The sequence below is a fragment of the Nansenia antarctica genome (genome assembly GCF_963989245.1).
Source record: "Nansenia antarctica genome assembly, chromosome: 4".
Lineage (NCBI taxonomy): Eukaryota > Metazoa > Chordata > Actinopteri > Argentiniformes > Microstomatidae > Nansenia > Nansenia antarctica.
Window position 1 is genome coordinate 76,922,642 of NC_137689.1, and position 10,000 is coordinate 76,932,641.

The following is a 10,000-nucleotide window of genomic DNA, read 5'->3' on the forward strand; positions in this document are numbered from 1 at the left end:
CTGTTACCCTGTCATCCTGTTACCCTGTCATCCTGTTACCCTGTCATCCTGTTACCCTGTCATCCTGTCATCCTGTCATCCTGTTACCCTGTCATCCTGTTACCCTGTCATCCTGTCATCCTGTCATCCTGTTACCCTGTCATCCTGTTACCCTGTCATCCTGTTACCCTGTCATCCTGTTACCCTGTCATCCTGTTACCCTGTTACCCTGTCATCCTGTCATCCTGTTACCCTGTCATCCTGTCATCCTGTCATCCTGTCACCCTGTCATCCTGTTACCCTGTCATCCTGTTACCCTGTCATCCTGTTACCCTGTCATCCTCCTGTCATCCTGTTACCCTGTTACCCTGTCATCCTCCTGTCATCCTGTCATCCTGTCATCCTGTTACCCTGTCATCCTGTTACCCTGTCATCCTGTTACCCTGTCATCCTGTTACCCTGTTACCCTGTCATCCTGTTACCCTGTCATCCTGTCATCCTGTTACCCTGTCATCCTGTCATCCTGTTACCCTGTCATCCTGTTACCCTGTCATCCTGTTACCCTGTCATCCTGTTACCCTGTCATCCTGTTACCCTGTCATCCTGTTACCCTGTCATCCTGTCATCCTGTTACCCTGTCATCCTGTTACCCTGTCATCCTGTCACCCTGTCATCCTGTTACCCTGTCATCCTGTTACCCTGTCATCCTGTCATCCTGTTACCCTGTCATCCTGTGACCCTGTTACCCTGTTACCCTGTCATCCTGTTACCCTGTCATCCTGTCATCCTGTTACCCTGTCATCCTGTCATCCTGTCATCCTGTTACCCTGTCATCCTGTTACCCTGTCATCCTGTCATCCTGTTACCCTGTTACCCTGTCATCCTGTTACCCTGTCATCCTGTCATCCTGTTACCCTGTCATCCTGTCATCCTGTCATCCTGTCATCCTGTCATCCTGTCATCCTGTTACCCTGTCATCCTGTTACCCTGTCATCCTGTTACCCTGTCAACCTGTTACCCTGTCATCCTGTTACCCTGTCATCCTGTCATCCTGTTACCCTGTCATCCTGTTACCCTGTCATCCTGTCATCCTGTCATCCTGTCACCCTGTCATCCTGTCATCCTGTCATCCTGTTACCCTGTCATCCTGTCATCCTGTCATCCTGTCATCCTGTTACCCTGTCATCCTGTTACCCTGTCATCCTGTCATCCTGTCATCCTGTCATCCTGTTACCCTGTCATCCTGTTACCCTGTCATCCTGTCATCCTGTCATCCTGTTACCCTGTCATCCTGTTACCCTGTCATCCTGTCATCCTGTCATCCTGTCATCCTGTCATCCTGTTACCCTGTCATCCTGTTACCCTGTTACCCTGTCATCCTGTTACCCTGTCATCCTGTCATCCTGTCATCCTGTTATCCTGTCATCCTGTTACCCTGTCATCCTGTTACCCTGTTACCCTGTCATCCTGTTACCCTGTCATCCTGTTACCCTGTCATCCTGTTACCCTGTCATCCTGTCATCCTGTTACCCTGTCATCCTGTTACCCTGTCATCCTGTCATCCTGTTACCCTGTCATCCTGTTACCCTGTTATCCTGTTACCCTGTCATCCTGTCATCCTGTCATCCTGTCATCCTGTTACCCTGTCATCCTGTCATCCTGTCATCCTGTTACCCTGTCATCCTGTCATCCTGTCATCCTGTTACCCTGTCATCCTGTTACCCTGTCATCCTGTCATCCTGTCATCCTGTCATCCTGTTACCCTGTCATCCTGTCATCCTGTCATCCTGTTACCCTGTCATCCTGTCATCCTGTTACCCTGTCATCCTGTTACCCTGTCATCCTGTCATCCTGTCATCCTGTTACCCTGTCATCCTGTTACCCTGTCATCCTGTTACCCTGTCATCCTGTCATCCTGTTACCCTGTCATCCTGTCATCCTGTCATCCTGTTACCCTGTCATCCTGTTACCCTGTCATCCTGTTACCCTGTCATCCTGTTACCCTGTCATCCTGTTACCCTGTCATCCTGTCATCCTGTTACCCTGTCATCCTGTTACCCTGTCATCCTGTTACCCTGTCATCCTGTCATCCTGTTACCCTGTCATCCTGTTACCCTGTCATCCTGTCATCCTGTTACCCTGTCATCCTGTTACCCTGTCATCCTGTTATCCTGTCACCCTGTTATCCTGTCACCCTGTCATCCTGTCATCCTGTTACCCTGTCATCCTGTTACCCTGTCATCCTGTTACCCTGTCATCCTGTTACCCTGTCATCCTGTTACCCTGTCATCCTGTTATCCTGTCATCCTGTTACCCTGTCATCCTGTTATCCTGTTACCCTGTCATCCTGTTACCCTGTCACCCTGTTATCCTGTCACCCTGTCATCCTGTCATCCTGTTACCCTGTTACCCTGTCATCCTGTTACCCTGTCATCCTGTCATCCTGTTACCCTGTCATCCTGTTACCCTGTCATCCTGTTACCCTGTCATCCTGTCATCCTGTTACCCTGTCATCCTGTTACCCTGTCATCCTGTCATCCTGTTACCCTGTCATCCTGTTACCCTGTCATCCTGTTATCCTGTCACCCTGTTATCCTGTCACCCTGTCATCCTGTCATCCTGTTACCCTGTCATCCTGTTACCCTGTCATCCTGTTACCCTGTCATCCTGTTACCCTGTCATCCTGTTACCCTGTCATCCTGTTATCCTGTCATCCTGTTACCCTGTCATCCTGTTATCCTGTTACCCTGTCATCCTGTTACCCTGTCACCCTGTTATCCTGTCACCCTGTCATCCTGTCATCCTGTTACCCTGTCATCCTGTTACCCTGTCATCCTGTTACCCTGTCATCCTGTTACCCTGTCATCCTGTTACCCTGTCATCCTGTTATCCTGTCACCCTGTCATCCTGTCATCCTGTTACCCTGTCATCCTGTTACCCTGTCATCCTGTTACCCTGTCATCCTGTTACCCTGTCATCCTGTTACCCTGTCATCCTGTCATCCTGTTATCCTGTCATCCTGTCATCCTGTCATCCTGTTACCCTGTCATCCTGTTACCCTGTTACCCTGTCATCCTGTTACCCTGTCATCCTGTCATCCTGTCATCCTGTCATCCTGTTATCCTGTCATCCTGTTACCCTGTCATCCTGTTACCCTGTTACCCTGTCATCCTGTTACCCTGTCATCCTGTTACCCTGTCATCCTGTTACCCTGTCATCCTGTCATCCTGTTACCCTGTCATCCTGTTACCCTGTCATCCTGTCATCCTGTTACCCTGTCATCCTGTTACCCTGTTATCCTGTTACCCTGTCATCCTGTCATCCTGTCATCCTGTCATCCTGTTACCCTGTCATCCTGTCATCCTGTCATCCTGTTACCCTGTCATCCTGTCATCCTGTCATCCTGTTACCCTGTCATCCTGTTACCCTGTCATCCTGTCATCCTGTCATCCTGTCATCCTGTTACCCTGTCATCCTGTCATCCTGTTACCCTGTCATCCTGTCATCCTGTTACCCTGTCATCCTGTTACCCTGTCATCCTGTCATCCTGTCATCCTGTTACCCTGTCATCCTGTTACCCTGTCATCCTGTTACCCTGTCATCCTGTCATCCTGTTACCCTGTCATCCTGTCATCCTGTCATCCTGTTACCCTGTCATCCTGTTACCCTGTCATCCTGTTACCCTGTCATCCTGTTACCCTGTCATCCTGTTACCCTGTCATCCTGTCATCCTGTTACCCTGTCATCCTGTTACCCTGTCATCCTGTTACCCTGTCATCCTGTCATCCTGTTACCCTGTCATCCTGTTACCCTGTCATCCTGTCATCCTGTTACCCTGTCATCCTGTTACCCTGTCATCCTGTTATCCTGTCACCCTGTTATCCTGTCACCCTGTCATCCTGTCATCCTGTTACCCTGTCATCCTGTTACCCTGTCATCCTGTTACCCTGTCATCCTGTTACCCTGTCATCCTGTTACCCTGTCATCCTGTTATCCTGTCATCCTGTTACCCTGTCATCCTGTTATCCTGTTACCCTGTCATCCTGTTACCCTGTCACCCTGTTATCCTGTCACCCTGTCATCCTGTCATCCTGTTACCCTGTCATCCTGTTACCCTGTCATCCTGTTACCCTGTCATCCTGTTACCCTGTCATCCTGTTACCCTGTCATCCTGTTATCCTGTCACCCTGTCATCCTGTCATCCTGTTACCCTGTCATCCTGTTACCCTGTCATCCTGTTACCCTGTCATCCTGTTACCCTGTCATCCTGTTACCCTGTCATCCTGTTACCCTGTCATCCTGTTACCCTATCATCCTGTTACCCTGTCATCCTGTTACCCTGTCATCCTGTTACCCTGTTATCCTGTTACCCTGTCATCCTGTTACCCTGTCATCCTCCTGTCATCCTGTTACCCTATCATCCTGTTACCCTGTCATCCTGTCATCCTGTTACCCTGTCATCCTGTTACCCTGTCATCCTGTCATCCTGTTACCCTGTCATCCTGTTACCCTGTCATCCTGTTACCCTGTCATCCTGTTACCCTGTCATCCTGTTACCCTGTCATCCTGTTACCCTGTCATCCTGTTATCCTGTTACCCTGTCATCCTGTTACCCTGTTACCCTGTCATCCTGTTACCCTGTCATCCTGTTACCCTGTCATCCTGTTACCCTGTCATCCTGTTACCCTGTCATCCTGTTACCCTATCATCCTGTTACCCTGTCATCCTGTTACCCTGTCATCCTGTTACCCTGTTATCCTGTCATCCTGTTACCCTGTCATCCTGTTACCCTGTCATCCTCCTGTCATCCTGTCATCCTCCTGTCATCCTGTTACCCTGTCATCCTGTCATCCTGTTACCCTGTCATCCTGTTACCCTGTCATTCTGTTACCCTGTCATCCTGTTACCCTGTCATCCTGTTACCCTGTCATCCTGTCATCCTGTTACCCTGTCATCCTGTTACCCTGTCATCCTGTCATCCTGTTACCCTGTCATCCTGTTACCCTGTTACCCTGTTACCCTGTTACCCTGTCATCCTGTCACCCTGTCATCCTGTTACCCTGTCATCATGTTACCCTGTCATCCTGTTACCCTTTCATCCTGTTATCCTGTCACCCTGTTACCCTGTCATCCTCCTGTCATCCTGTTACCCTGTCATCCTCCTGTCATCCTGTTACCCTGTCATCCATCACTGTCTCTCTGCTAGTCTCTCTGTCTCTCTGCTGGTCTCACTGTCTCTCTGCTGGTCTCACTGTCTCTCTGCTGGTCTCTCTGTCTCTCTGCTGGTCTCACTGTCTCACTGTCTCACTGCTGGTCTCACTGTCTCACTGTCTCTCTGCTGGTCTCACTGTCTCTCTGTCTCTCTGCTGGTCTCTCTGTCTCTCTGCTGGTCTCACTGTCTCTCTGTCTCTCTGCTGGTCTCACTGTCTCTCTGTCTCTCTGCTAGTCTCACTGTCTCACTGTCTCTCTGCTAGTCTCACTGTCTCTCTGTCTCTCTGCTAGTCTCACTGTCTCTCTGCTAGTCTCACTGTCTCTCTGTCTCTCTGCTAGTCTCATGGTCTCTCTGCTAGTCTCACTGTCTCACTGTCTCTCTGCTAGTCTCACTGTCTCACTGTCTCTCTGCTAGTCTCACTGTCTCTCTGCTGGTCTCACTGTCTCTCTGCTGGTCTCTCTGTCTCTCTGCTGGTCTCACTGTCTCTCTGCTAGTCTCACTGTCTCACTGTCTCTCTGCTGGTCTCACTGTCTCTCTGTCTCTCTGCTAGTCTCACTGTCTCTCTGCTAGTCTCACTGTCTCACTGTCTCTCTGCTGGTCCCACTGTCTCTCTGCTGGTCTCACTGTCTCACTGTCTCTCTGCTGGTCTCACTGTCTCACTGTCTCTCTGCTGGTCCCACTGTCTCTCTGCTGGTCTCACTGTCTCACTGTCTCTCTGCTGGTCTCACTGTCACTCTTTCACTCGGTAAACTACTTCACTGGTTAAAACTGCTAAGCAGTATACTTTTCTCCACATTATATTCCTCCAATATACATACGTTTTCAGTCTCAGATCTTACTCTGCTGGGTGTAGCTGGGTGGGTGTAGCTAGGTGTAGCTAGGTGTAGCTGGGTGCAGCTAGGTGTAGCTAGGTGTAGCTGGGTTTTTGAATTTGATGCGTTCTTTGATGGGGAGCCAGTGGAGAGAGTGGAGGACAGGAGTGATGTGGTCACGGGAGCGGGTGTTTGAAAGGAGGCGTGCAGCAGAGTTTTGGACCATCTGGAGTCTATGGAGGGAGCGGGAGGTGATGCCGGTGAGTAGGGAGTTGCAGTAGTCAAGGCGGGAGGAGATGAAGGCGTGGATGAGGGATTCAGCAGCGGACGGGGAGAGGCAGTGTCTGATTTTTGCTATGTTGCGGAGGTGGAAGTAGGAGGTCTTGACGATGGAGCTGACGTGGGGATCAAATGAGAGGGTGGGGTCCAGGATGAAGCCGAGGTTGCGAGCCAGGGGGGAGGGGGTGATGGTAGTGTCATCGATGGTGAGTGTGATGGGTCCGGTTTTATTGAGGGTGGATTTGGTGCCGATGAGGATGACTTCGGTCTTTTCACTGTTGAGTTTGAGGAAGTTGTGTGTGAGCCAGGTTTTTATTGCTGAAATGCAGTTTTCGATGTGAGTGAGGGGTGGGTTCTGGGTGGAGTTTGTGGTGATGTAGATCTGGGTGTCATCGGCGTAGCAGTGGAAGTCCAGGTTGAATTGGCGGATGATGTGATCTAAGTCTAAGACTGGGTCTATCTTTATTAAAGTGAGATCTAAGTGTAAGACTGGGTCTATCTTTATTAAAGTCAGATCGAAGTCTAAGACTGGGTCTATCTTTATTAAAGTCAGATCTAAGTCTAAGACTGGGTCTATCTTTATTAAAGTGAGATCTAAGTCTAAGACTGGGTCTATCTTTATTAAAGTCAGATCTAAGTCTAAAGGGCTCTGCACACAGCGTGCGATTTATGTTGCGCGTCAACATTCCATTTTGAAGTTTGAATGGAAGTCTATGAGAACATCGCATTTCAACACACACGGCCCCGATTTGAATCGCACGGCGAAAATTCGATTCCATTCATTTTGAATGGGACAAAGCACACGGCGTGAGAGTTTTGTCGCACTGTCAAATGTGTGCTTTTTCTCATTCAAAATGAATGGAATCGAATTTTCGCCGTGCGATTAAAATCGGGGCCGTGTGTGTTGAAATGCGATGTTCTCATAGACTTCCATTCAAACTTCAAAATGGAATGTTGACGCGCAACATAAATCGCACGCTGTGTGCAGAGCCCTTAAGACTGGGTCTATCTTTATTAAAGTGAGATCTAAGTCTAAGACTGGGTCTATCTTTATTAAAGTGAGGTCTAAGTCGGGTCTATCTTTATGCAACCGGCCCCTGCAGTACACTTTTGTACCTGCAGAGGGCAGCATATCCCTGCAGATGGATCACCTCTCATCAGTCACTAACCCTAGTCGACCTCTTACACTGTGTGTGTGTGTGTGTGTGTGTGTGTGTGTGTATAATAATAATAACTTACATGTATATAACGTCTTTCAGGGGACCCAAGGTCGCTTTACAGAGATACAAGAAAAAGAAAAAAACAGTCAGACAAACGGGAGATGGACGGTTGGGGATGTAGATGAGGAGATGGTTGGTGATGTAGATGAGGAGATGGTTGGTGATGTAGATGAGGAGATGGTTGGTGATGTAGATGAGGAGATGGTTGGTGATGTAGAAGAGGAGATGGTTGGTGATGTAGATGAGGAGATGGTGATGTAGATGAGGAGATGGTTGGGGATGTAGATGAGGAGATGGTTGGTGATGTAGATGAGGAGATGGTTGGTGATGTAGAAGAGGAGATGGTTGGTGATGTAGATGAGGAGATGGTTGGTGATGTAGATGAGGAGATGGTTGGTGATGTAGATGAGGAGATTGTGATGTAGATGAGGAGATGGTTGGTGATGTAGATGAGGAGATGGTTGGTGATGTAGATGAGGAGATGGTTGGTGATGTAGATGAGGAGATTGTGATGTAGATGAGGAGATGGTTGGTGATGTAGATGAGGAGATGGTTGGTGATGTAGATGAGGAGATGGTTGGTGATGTAGATGAGGAGATGGTTGGTGATGTAGATGAGGAGATGGTTGGTGATGTAGATGAGGAGATGGTTGGTGATGTAGATGAGGAGATGGTTGGTGATGTAGATGAGGAGATGGTGATGTAGATGAGGAGATGGTTGGTGATGTAGATGAGGAGATGGTTGGTGATGTAGATGAGGAGATGGTTGGTGATGTAGATGAGGAGATGGTTGGTGATGTTGATGAGGAGATGGTGATGTAGATGAGGAGATGGTTGGTGATGTTGATGAGGAGATGGTTGGTGATGTAGATGAGGAGATGGTTGGTGATGTAGATGAGGAGATGGTTGGTGATGTAGATGAGGAGATGGTTGGTGATGTAGATGAGGAGATGGTGATGAAGATGAGGAGATGGTTGGTGATGTAGATGAGGAGATGGTTGGTGATGTAGATGAGGAGATGGTTGGTGATGTAGTTGAGGAGATGGTTGGTGATGTAGATGAGGAGATGGTTGGTGATGTAGATGAGGAGATGGTTGGTGATGTAGATGAGGAGATGGTGATGAAGATGAGGAGATGGTTGGTGATGTAGATGAGGAGATGGTTGGTGATGTAGATGAGGAGATGGTTGGTGATGTAGTTGAGGAGATGGTTGGTGATGTAGATGAGGAGATGGTTGGTGATGTAGATGAGGAGATGGTTGGTGATGTAGATGAGGAGATGGTTGGTGATGTAGATGAGGAGATGGTTGGTGATGTAGATGAGGAGATGGTTGGTGATGTTGATGAGGAGATGGTTGGTGATGTAGATGAGGAGATGGTGATGTAGATGAGGAGATGGTGATGTAGATGAGGAGATGGTTGGTGATGTAGATGAGGAGATGGTTGGTGATGTAGATGAGGAGATGGTTGGTGATGTAGATGAGGAGATGGTTGGTGATATAGATGAGGAGATGGTTGGTGATGTAGATGAGGAGATGGTTGGTGATGTAGATGAGGAGATGGTTGGTGATATAGATGAGGAGATGGTTGGTGATGTTGATGAGGAGATGGTTGATGATGTTGATGAGGAGATGGTTGGTGATGTAGATGAGGAGATGGTTGGTGATGTAGATGAGGAGATGGTTGGTGATGTAGATGAGGAGATGGTTGGTGATATAGATGAGGAGATGGTTGGTGATGTTGATGAGGAGATGGTTGGTGATATAGATGAGGAGATGGTTGGTGATGTAGATGAGGAGATGGTTGGTGATGTAGATGAGGAGATGGTTGGTGATGTAGATGAGGAGATGGTTGGTGATGTAGATGAGGAGATGGTTGGTGATGTTGATGAGGAGATGGTTGGTGATGTAGATGAGGGCTGTGTTGGCAGGGTCAGAGATCAGGGTATCAAATCAAATCAAATTGTATTTGTATAGCGCATTTCTTACAAGATGCAACTCAATGCGCTTCACATAATAAACATTCTCAGTCAATCAATCAATCAATCAATCAATCAATCAATCAATACTGACAGAGCCGCAAGCAGGCAAAAGTAAAAACCTGTACACTATGTAGCCAGGAAAATTCCCTTGCAGCCCTCTACACATAGAGCGACTACTAGCCAGTTTGCCTACCAGCACCCAGCGGTGGGCCCCCCTCGGGGAGCCCCCGCCGCCCCACACACCCAGCCCGCCCCACCACCAGCACACCCGGCCCAGACAAGCAAGCACAGACCATAAAGGCCCGCACAAGGACGGCCAAGCAGGTGCCCCGGTGGCGGAACAGACCAGGCACACGGGGCAGCCGGGGGCCCCCAAGGGGAGGCCCAAGGACCACCGGCGCAAAGCAAGCAAGCAAGGGCCAAAAACCTGTACACCTGTAAACCTGTACACCATGTATCCAGGAAAGGTTCCTTGCATATTATCGGCGTACACACTGTCCATAAATTTAGTGTTATATC

At 48.8% G+C, this 10,000-nt stretch overlaps 1 protein-coding gene across 1 annotated transcript in view; it reads left to right on the forward strand.

Annotated features, from left to right (window-relative positions):
• The window catches only part of LOC308156407 (zinc finger and BTB domain-containing protein 43-like), a gene marked incomplete at both ends in the record, with an annotated part of 30,761 nt that overhangs the window by 19,866 nt on the left and 895 nt on the right, over nucleotides 1-10,000 (forward strand). The gene's annotated exons all lie outside the window — the stretch shown is intronic.